We start from the raw sequence: 11,076 nt of genomic DNA on the forward strand, positions 1-11,076 counted from the left end.
CTTTGTAAATACTGTTATCAATGTTAGCTACTATTGTTTTATTAGCTCCCAGATGAAATATAAAATCCTTTATTTGGCATTCAAGGCCCTTTATCACCTGACTCCTTTCTACCTTTTCTGGCTTCTTACACCATCCTCATTCTTATGTACGTTGCAGTCCACTGACACTGGTCTCCTTGTTCTTCCTCACACAAAACACTCGATTTCCCAACACTGGGTATTTTCATTGACCTGGAATTCTCTCCCTTCTCATCTTTCTCTCCTGACCTTCCTGGCTTCCTTCAAGTTCTACCTAAAACTCTACCTTCTGTATCAAGATTTAGTGCTAGTGCTTTCCTTCTCTTGATAATTTCCAGTTTATCCTGTATATATCTCCTTTGTATGTGGTTTGTGTGCATGTTGTCACCTCCATTAGACTGTGAACTACTTGAGGACAGGGACCATTTATATCTTTCTTTGTATCCCCAATGCCAGGCTTAATAACATGCTTATTGATTGACATCTGACACATTCAAGTGAATTATAAACAATAAAAGTCAACAATGTGATGTAGCAGTAAAACAAAAAAAAAAAACAAACTAATGAAGGCATAGGATATATTATGAGATTAAGAATGTCCTAACACAAAAGGATGATAGTTCTATTCTTCTCTGTCCTTGTAAAGCCACATCGAGGTATTCTGTTCTGAGTACTACATTTTAGGGAGGATTTTGATGAGTTCCGAAACAGGGGTGACTCTGATGGCAAAGGGACTATGATCATTTTATAAAGGGTGATCAGTTGAAGTAATATATTTAGCTGAAGAACGAAAGCTTAAGTGAGGCAATATTTCAATTGTTTAAATGTCTGTCATGTAGAAGAGGAAATAAACTCATCCAACTTGGCTGCTAAAGACAAAACAAGGAACAATTGGTCAATGCTGTAGAGATGAGTATTCAGGCTTTATCAAAGGGGGAAAATAAACCCTCAACAACCTCCTAATAATGGCAGCTATCCAAAAGTGAAATTCCTCACCTCATTAGGTAGTGGACGAATGGGGGGTGGGCAGTGTTCAGGGAAAACTAGCACCTCTTTTTGAGGGCTTGCTGAGCCCTTTTCAGGGCCACTCATTCACCTTTGGTATCCAACCATCATTCAACTCTCACTTGTGGCTCCAAGAAGCTGTAGCATGCACAGCAGCCACACCGCAATAAAACCTCAGCAGATAGGCTAAACCAGGTAGAGGGTAACCAACAGGTCTTAAATCTGCCAGTGAGTTAGAGGGATTTCTACCCCAAGCATGTGAAGACTTCTCCCAATGGAATGGGTGGATGAGAACAATTTGTTCCAATGGCCATGAAGGCAGCTGAAGCAAGTGCTGTGGAGCACTTAGAGCTTGGTCAGACATCAAAGAATCCAAGGTCATTCACTGAATCCTGGGCCATCATGGGTTGCCCTGACTTTTGTCCTGCCATTGGACTTTGATGAATCTGGAAGAGAGTGAGATTGACCACTTTGGGCAACTCTGTCTCACTTAAATCCAATTCACATGCAAGTCAAGACATCATCCCATGATGCCACTGGTCCTCTTTGAAAATGAAAGATAAACAATAAAAATAGTGGGTTCCCTCTCATTCAAGATTTTTAAGTGAAGACTGGATGAGTACTTCATGGGGTTGCTGTAAAGGGGATTCTTATTCATGTATACATTGAGCTAGATTAGGTTCTGAAGTATCTTTCAACTTTGGGATTCAGTGATATTCAGTGATACTTGTCCATTTTTTAAATTAGTTTAGATTAGAGCTCTGCACTAAGTGCGTTTACTTAATGTCATAGAATCACACAGTTCCTATAGTTGGAAAGGACCTTCCTTTGCTGCTGTTTTGGTGTCTCCATAAATTCATCCCTGTGCAGAGGAAAGAATGATGAACCTGAAGTAACGTGAGCAGAGTTCGGATCCCACCTCTGCCACTAACTATAGGTGTAACTCTGGCAAGTTACCTAACTCTCTGGGTCTCAGCTTTCCAATCTGTAAAATGAGGTAATGGGACTAGATCATGCCGAACATTCCCTCCAGCATTAGATCTGTGATAGTGCTGTCCTCTGAACACAACTCCTATTGTTCTTTTCATTCTGTGCAATTCCTATCCATGTCTTTCCATAAATACTTCATAGAGGATTTATCCAGGTTGATGAATACCTTCCTCTGATTCTTTTAATACAAGGCTGTCCAAAATGTGGCCCACAGTGTGATTTATGGGCCTGCCTACAAGCATAGAAATTTACATAAATGCTTTAGTAAATGAAGCCGAACTACCACAGAGCTCTCACTAAAATGGCAAATCAAAATATATTGTCTATTGTTTCAATAAAAACCCAAGGTTGGACAGCCCCATTTTAATATATCAAGTGTATCATCCAGACTGTGTATTTGTTGTCTAAGGTATCTTAAGCATCTTTTTTTTTTAATTTAAATTTATTTATTTAACATATTTGGTTTTCAGCATTGATTTTCACAACAGTTTGAATTACAAATTTTCTCCCCATTTCTACCCTCCCCCCCACTCCAAGATGGCTTATATTCTGGTTGCCCTGTTCCCCAGTCAGCCCTCCCCTCTATCACCCCCCTCCCCTCTCATCCCCTTTTCCCTTCCTTTCTTGTAGGGCAAGATAAATTTCTATGCCTCATTGCCTGTGTATCTTATTTTTTAGTTGCATGCAAAAACTTTTTTTTTTGAACATCTGATTTTAAAACTTTGAGTTCCAAATTCTCTCCCCTCTTCCCTTCCTACCCACCCTCCCTAAGAAGTCGAGCAATTCAACCTAGGCCACACATGTATCATTATGTATAACCCTTCCACAATACTCATGTTGTGAAAGGCTAACTACATTTTGCTCCTTCCCAACCCATCCTGCTTTATTGAATTTTCTCCCTTGACCCTGTCCCCTTTCCAAAGTGTTTGTTTTGATTACCTCCACCCCCATCTGCCCTCCCCTCCATCATCTCCCCCCTTTTATTTTTTTTTTATCTTCCTCCCTCTTCTTTCCTGTGGGGTAAGATACCCAACTGAGTATGTATGGTATTCCCCCTCAGGCCAAATCTGATGAGAGCAAGGTTCACTCATTCCCCCCTCACCTGCCCTCTCCCCTCCTCCCACAGAACTGCTTCCTCTTGCCACATTTATGCGAGATAATCCACCCCATTCTATCTCTCCCTATCTCCCTCTCTCAGTATGTTGCTCTCTCATCCCTTAATTTCATTTTATTTCTTTTAGATATCTTCCCTTCATCTTCAACTCACCCTGTGTCTGCTCTCTCTCTTTTACATATATATATATATATACATATATAAACAGACATATATATATATATACACATACATACACATATATACATATACACATAGATATATACAAACATACACATTCTCTTATATATATATACATAAACATATACATATATATATGCATATTCCCTTCCACTACCCTAATACTGAGGTCTCATGAATCATACACATCATCTTTCCATGTAGGAATGTAAACAAAACAGTTCAACTTTAGTAAGTCCCTTGCAATTTCCGTTTCTTGATTACCTTTTCATGCTTCTCTTGATTCTTGTGTTTGAAAGTCAAATTTTCTATTCAGTTCTGGTCTTTTCACTTGAGAAAGCTTGAAAGTCCTCTATTTTATTGAAAATCCATATTTTGCCTTGGAACATGATACTCAGTTTTGCTGGGTAGGTGATTCTAGGTTTTAATCCTAGCTCCATTGACCTCCGGAATATCGCATTCCAAGCCCTTCGATCTCTTAATGTAGAAGCTGCCAGATCTTGGGTTATTCTGATTGGGTTTCCACAATACTCAAATTGTTTCTTTCTGGCTGCTTGCAGTATTTTCTCCTTGATCTGGGAGCTCTGGAATTTGGCAACAATATTCTTAGGAGATTTCTTTTTAGGATCTATTTGAGGAGGCGATCGATGGATTCTTTCAATTTCTATTTTGCCCTGTGGCTCTAGAATATCAGGGCAGTTCTCCTTGATAATTTCTTGAAAGATGGTATCTAGGCTTTTTTTTTGATCATGGCTTTCAGGTAGTCCAATAATTTTTAAATTATCTATTTTCCAGGTCAGTGGTTTTTCCAATGAGATATTTCACATTGTCTTCCATTTTTTCATTCCTTTGGTTCTGTTTTATAATATCCTGATTCCTCTAGCTTCCACTTGCTCCAATCTAATTTTTAAAGTAGTATTTTCTTCAGTGGTCTTTTGGACCTCCTTTTCCATTTGGCTAATTCTGCCTTTCAAGGCATTCTTCTCCTCATTGGCTTTTTGGAGCTCTTTTGCCATTTGAGTTAGTCTGTTTTGTAAGGTGTTGTTTTCTTCAGTGTATTTTTCAGTATTTTTTTGGGTCTCCTTTAGCAAGTCATTGACTTGTTTTTCATGGTTTTCTCACATCCTTCTCATTTCTCTTCCCAATTTTTCCTCTACTTCTCTAACTTGCTTTTCCAAATCCTTTTTGAGTTCTTCTATGGCCTGGGGCCAGTTCATGTTTTTCTTGGAGGCTTTAGTTGTAGGCTCTATGACTTTGTTGTCCTCTTTAGGCTGTATGTTTTGGTCTTCTTTGTCAGCAAAGAAAGAATGCAAAGTCTGAGACTGAATCTGGGTGCGTTTTCGCTGCCTGGCCATATTCCCAACCAACTAACTTGACCCTTGAGTTTTTCAGTGGGGTATGACTGCTTGTAGACTAACGAGTTCTATGTTCCACATTTGGGGGGGAGGTGCCAGCTCTGTCAGACCCTCACTACTCCTTCCCCAAGAACCCCCAACCCGAACTGGGCTTAGATCTTCGGCAGGCTGTTGCACCCCTGCTCTGATCTGCCACTTAATTCCTCCCACCAGGTGGGCCTGGAGCCGGAAGTAACAACAGCTGTAGCTGCCCCACCTCTGCTGCCCCTGGGGCTGGAAGCCGAACCGCGAACTCCTTCCACTCCCACAGCTTTTCCCACTAACCTTCTCTGCAGTCTTTGGTGTTTGTGGGTCGAGGGGTCTGGCAACTGCCGCAGCTCACTGAATCAGGGCGCTAGGGCCCCCTCCGCCCGGCTTCTGGTCTGGATGGTCCATGCCGCTCAGGCTGGGCTCTGCTCCACTCTGTTCCCAGCTCCCAGCTCCCAGCTCCCAGCTCCCAGCTCCGTGTGGAATAGACCTCACCCAGAGACCATCCAGGCTGTCCTGGGCTGGAGCCCTGCTTCCCTCTGCTGTTCTGTGGGTTCTGCCATTCTAGAATTGGTTCAGAGCCATTTTTTATAGGTTTTTGGAGGGACTCGGTAATGGAGCTCACTCTAGTCCCTGCTTACCAGCCGCCATCTTGGCTCCGCCTCGTATCTTAAGCATCTTAATTCAATCTAAGCTCCTTGTTCTACAGACAAGAAAATTGAGGCACAGAGAAATGTATTTGAAGGTATCTGAAATTGTAATCAACAATAAAAATAATTCATCAAATTCTAATTCTAATGAACATGATTATCTTTCTTTTTCTCCATCAAGAGGCATTAATATAGTATATTAATGTTTTCATATTTAGCCTAAGCATTTACTTCTACATTTGAATGAATATGCACACACCCACATGCGCTCACACATACAGAACAAATTCAGAATGAAATCCATGATAGAATTAGCTCTTTTAGTAGATGGAATAAACAGCTTGTGTCAGCATTAACAGATCCTTCTATTTAACATTTTCTCACTAAGTGGCTCTGTCACAGTTTCTAAAGTTCTTGTTGCATGTCAATACTTTGCTTAAGGCTTTAAAAGGTCTGATAAAATTCATATAGGTTGAATTTTCCCACAATTCAACGGCTATTTATTAAATTCCTACTATGCACCAGGCACAGTTCTGGGCATACAAAGACTAAAATGAAATAGTCTGCACCCCCCAGGATTTTATACTCTATTAGGCAGAAATGGCACAAACTTTAATCTCTTACTTTCCTGAAAGAGCTCAGAAGGGTTGGTCATAGAAGAAAACAGTCTTGATAGAATGAGAAAAGGTTTAGTACATGGGAAACTTCTAGGGGAGGCAGACAACTCTAGATGGATTTCATAATGTTCTGGGCAGTCAAGAGATAGCATGAAGATAAACTAGGTACCTGGGAAGTGGGATACAGGAAACAAACATTGCCAACTTTATAATTTTTCCTAGGCTGCTCCTGGCTCTTAGCATCCTTCCTTGCCATCAGTGAACCTATACACAAGAGAGAGGCTGCCTCCTGCTACGTGGTGAGGGGTCATGGCTCAGGAACAAAGGATAGAACAGTATGTCAGATGAATCAAGTATGCCATCTTCTAGGAAGAAGACTGAGAGAATGTCATTTACATTTCTAGTGCTGTGATGGTCTGCTGCTCAGATATAAAAGGGAAATAGGGCTGTTTGTTCCCTTGTTTCTCTATACATGGTATATGCTATGCTCAATTATTCTTAATGTGTCTTTCATATGTATTCCTTGTCAATACTATAGTCGTAAAACTATAATCAAGTGCAATCAAACTGTCTTCATTTTGCTGTTTTTGCCAATTGATGTTTCTTTCTGTCTTATAATTTTCTCTTGTAAACTACTGGCTTCTCCTACCTTAATCACAATTACTGTCTTCCAAATATCTGCCTGTGGAACCATTGTTCCTTATTGTCAATAGATCATCTCTAGAATTTTAGAAGCTTTAGTGAAAAAAAGGAAGCAGCTTCCTTTATCCTCACAGTAACCAATAAACATGCAAATCTGAACTTTTATCCTATAGAAATTCTGATGAGACATGTAGAAGAGTACTTGTTGAACTGCTTTATTTTTTTTTCTCCTGAGCTAAAAAGGATATCAGACATTGCCTTTAGGACCTCATGTTGACAGTTCTGTAGCTTTAATAGTCATTCCTTCATTCATTTGTTCATTCTATTTAATCGTTCATTCATCAGTCACTCATGAAATGTCTAATATGTACATTGCATTGTTCTAGACACTTGGGGGTGGGTGGCTTGTAGGGATTTAGAAGGGAAGGGAAGGGGAGTGGAGGAAGATAAAAAGATAAATAGAATAAAATCTTTGCCCTCAAGAACCTTTCAATCCATTAAAGGATAAAAGACTTATAGATAGCGGTAGGGACTAGCTTTGTAGGTAAGACTTATACATCAATAAATAAAATGAGACTTAGACTATAAGTTTGTAAGATGAATACATAGTGCTATGAAGAGAGATGAGGAAGGACAACTTCTTACTGGGGCAGTGGGGACACAGGTTACATACTGTGCAGAGCTATTGCTTCTTTCAAAAATGATACCCCCTTCCATTGTGTTGATGTTATTACAGAAATTCTGGCTCTGGCTTGGATAGCTTCCCTTTTTACCCTTTTATAAATGATCAACTTCAAACTCAACATATCTAAATCCTAGTTAATAACCTTCCCTCGTAAATCCACCTCAAATCCTAATCTCTGTATTTTTGTGGGGGCTACAATTACCCTTCTAAGCTTGCAAGGTTTCCTATCCCAGAGACATCTTAAACTCTTCCTTCTCCTTAACCCACATATCCAATCAGTTGCAAAGTTTTGTTGATTCTTCCTCCATAACACCTTTTAAACCAGTCCTTTCCTCTCCACTCACAGAAGCACCATCATAGTTCAGGCCTTTATCACTTCTTTTTTTGGGGTGGGGTGTGGGAGAGGGGAGACAATTGAGCGTAAATGACTTGCCCAAAGTCACGTAACTAGTAAGTGTCTGAGACTGGATTTGAACTCAACTCCTTCTGACTCCAGGGCCAGTGCTCTAACTGCTGCCACACATTCATCACTTCTTACCTGAACTATTTTAGTAGCTTCTCAATTGGTCTCACCCTTCTCAAATCCATCATTCACAACTTGCCTTAATAATATTACTAGAGCAAAAATCTGACCACATCACTCTTCTGCTCTAGGAGCTTCTTTGGTTCTCTGTTGCCTTTAGAATAAAATACAAACTTATTGACCTTGAAGCTCTTCAAAATCTGATTCCCACCTATATTGCTGGATTATTTTCATTGCCCCTCACAAATTCCATATTCCAGTCAAACTGGCCTACTTCTTGTTCTCTGTCCCTCCTGCCTCCTTGCCTTAGTGCAGGTTAGCCCCATACCTGAAATGGTCTCCCTACTCACTTTTGCCTTGTAATATTCCTAGCTCCTCTCAAGGATCAGCTCCAGTGCAACCCCCTATAGGAGGCTTTTCCTGATTAGGAACTTTCCTGACTCTCTCTCTCTCTCTCTCTCTCTCTCTCTCTCTCTCTCTCTCTTCTGTTTCTCTGTCTCTGTCTCTCTCTGTCTCTCTCTGTCTCTGTTTCTGTCTGTCTGTCTGTCTGTCTGTCTGTCTCTCTGAATGAATTGAAAATTCCCAAAGCAGCCTATCCGTCATGTGCAGTGTTTAGTAATGAGGCTGGTATGACTTTTACTGAGTTTATAGTATCATCTATTAAGAGCTATAAGGGATCTTATAGATATTCTAGTGAAATCTCCCTATTTTACAGATGAAGAAACCAAGGAATAGGGAGATTAAGTAATATACCCAATATCGCACAATTGATAAATAGTTATGGAATTCAAACCCAAGTCTGCCATCTCCAAATTCAGCATTTTTTTCTGCTATGCTGCATTGTGTCATTGTCTTCTCTCTCCATTTCACTGTTATTCAGATGCTTCTGTTACAGGGACCTCACTACTCTCCTCTCTCCTAGGTTAGAGGAAAACACTTGTTAAAATGTTTTTTTCTCTTTAGTTTTCTTTAAAACCTCTTCTCTTAAGGAGTCAATTGTAGCAGAGTTGTAACATGCTGCCCAGTGACTGTGGCAGAACCAGATTAAAAAGTAAGTGAGAAATATTTAACAAAAGCAGTGAAAACAGAATAAAACAGATTATGTTACATTTTAAAACTAAGTCAATATGCAGGCAACAGAGATCTTTATGTATAGATTAATGACCCTTGTTTCTATTTAACACTACTGAGCTATAGAATCATAGATCTAAACCTTGTTGTTCAATTGTTTCAGTTGTATTTGACTCTTTGTGAACCCATTTGTATTTTGGTTTTTTTTTTTTTGAGCAAAGATACTGGAGTGGTTTGCCATTTCCTTCTCATTTTACAGATGAGAAAACTGAGGCAAACAGGGTTAAGTGACTTGTTCAGGTGAATGATAAATCATTTTATATATATATATATATATATATATACGAGCCTCCATATTACAGTCTAGGCCCTACACATCCCTTTGGACTCTCCTGCTTGGAGATGTGATAAGCCTTGAGCAAAGAATGACAAACCTTGACTCTTGGAGACATGATAAGCCTTGAACAAAGGATAATTAACATTCTTGAGGTTAAACATTTGGAGAAACTGCCATTCCAGGAGCCTAGCCAGCCCCTAATGATGATATCTCACGAGACCCCATTGTGAGGGGTGGCTCCCCTCCCAATGTGGACATCTGGAGTAGTTGGCAGTAAGCTTTCTTTGTTCAAGGCCTTATTTAAGTCTCCACGTGGATGAGTGTGTTGGAATCTCACCCATGGAGAGGATGCTCTGCCTGGGACTCTCCTGCTTGAGATCCTGATAAGCTGTACTCTGGGGTTCTCCAGCTTTGAAGAATCAGGAGTTGCTGCTTCCCCCGAAATTCGGTGATGTATCTGTTGCTTTCTGGGTCTTTGTCGTTTTTGCTGTGATTAGCTGTGTTATTAAGAATTGTCGGTGGTTGTTGTTGTAGATCCAATATAGTATTCCCTCTGTCTTTTTTTCAAAAGGCAGAAATTAAGGTCCTTATTTCAAAATCTGAGTTATGGTTGACTCCTTTACTGTGTGCCAATGGTCACTTGCCATACTCGTACCAAGTTGTCTGTTTATCCAGCAAAGAGAGTCTGGCCATCAGCAGACCAGGCTAAGGAAGTGCACTGGGAGGCTCGGCCTTGCTGCTGCTGCTGATCACTTCTTGCTTAAGCTCATCCACAATGATTTTGCCCTCTAGGTCCCAGATCTTGATGCTGGGCCCAGTGGCAGTACAGAGTCAGTAGCAATTGGGGCTGAAGCACAGGGCATTGATTATGTCACCACCATCCAGAGTATAGAGATGCTTACCCTCATTGAGGTTCCACAGCATGGCCTGACCATCCTTGCCTCCAGAGGCACAGACAGAGCCATCAGGAGAAACTGTAACTGTGTTTAGGTGGCCTATGTGGCCAATGCAGTTTGTCTTCAGTTTGCAGTTGGCCAAGTTCCAGACCTTGATCAGCTCGTCCCAGCCACAAGAGACAATGATGGGGTTGCTGCTATTGGATGAAAAACAGACACAAGACACCCACTCTGAGTGGCTCTCATCCTTCACAGTGTATTTACACACACCCAGGGTGTTCCACAACTTGATAGTCTTATCCCCAGAACCAGAGACTGTCTGGTAGTTGTCAGAAAAGAAGGCTACACTCAGCACATCCTTGGTGTGACCAACAAAGCGCCTGGTGGTAGTGCCAGTTGTGAGATCCCACAGTCTTAGTGTGCCATCCCAGGAGCCTGAGAGTGCAAACTGGCCATCAGAGGAAATGACCACATCACTAACAAAATGTGAGTGACCCCTGAGGGCACGCTGGGGGATCCCATAGATTGTCTCATCTCTGGTAAGCTTTCACATGATAAGGGTCTTATCTCGGTAGGTAGGCTGACAGGATCATATCACAGAACTGGGGAGTTGTGGCAATCTGGGTCACCCAGCCATTTTGGCTTTTAAGGATACCCCGAAGGGTCATCTGTTCAGTCATGATGACGAGATCACTCCGGGAGGAAGGATGAATCCTGATTGCACAGAGAGAGACCAGCCGGCCCTCCCTCATGCAAGCAGCCCAGCAAGAAAAAGCTCCCTCTGTCTTCTAATAAAAGCATTATTCCATTGGGAGTGTGTCTTATTGCAGGCACGAATCTGAACCTAACTAAGCTTAATTGCACACCAGGTTCACACAGGTAGTCCCCATCTGAGGTCTTCCTGACTCCAGGCCCAGTGCAATGGATAGCCATTGCACCACCTAAACCAATCTTCTCATTTTATAG

At 41.1% G+C, this 11,076-nt stretch overlaps 1 pseudogene; it reads right to left on the minus strand.

Annotated features, from left to right (window-relative positions):
• Nucleotides 1-9,833: 9,833 nt before the first annotated feature.
• LOC118833824 lies at nucleotides 9,834-10,790 on the minus strand (annotated as a pseudogene).
• Between the last annotated feature and the right edge of the window lie 286 nt (nucleotides 10,791-11,076).

The sequence above is a fragment of the Trichosurus vulpecula genome, chromosome 1, assembly GCF_011100635.1.
Source record: "Trichosurus vulpecula isolate mTriVul1 chromosome 1, mTriVul1.pri, whole genome shotgun sequence".
Classification (NCBI taxonomy): domain Eukaryota; kingdom Metazoa; phylum Chordata; class Mammalia; order Diprotodontia; family Phalangeridae; genus Trichosurus; species Trichosurus vulpecula.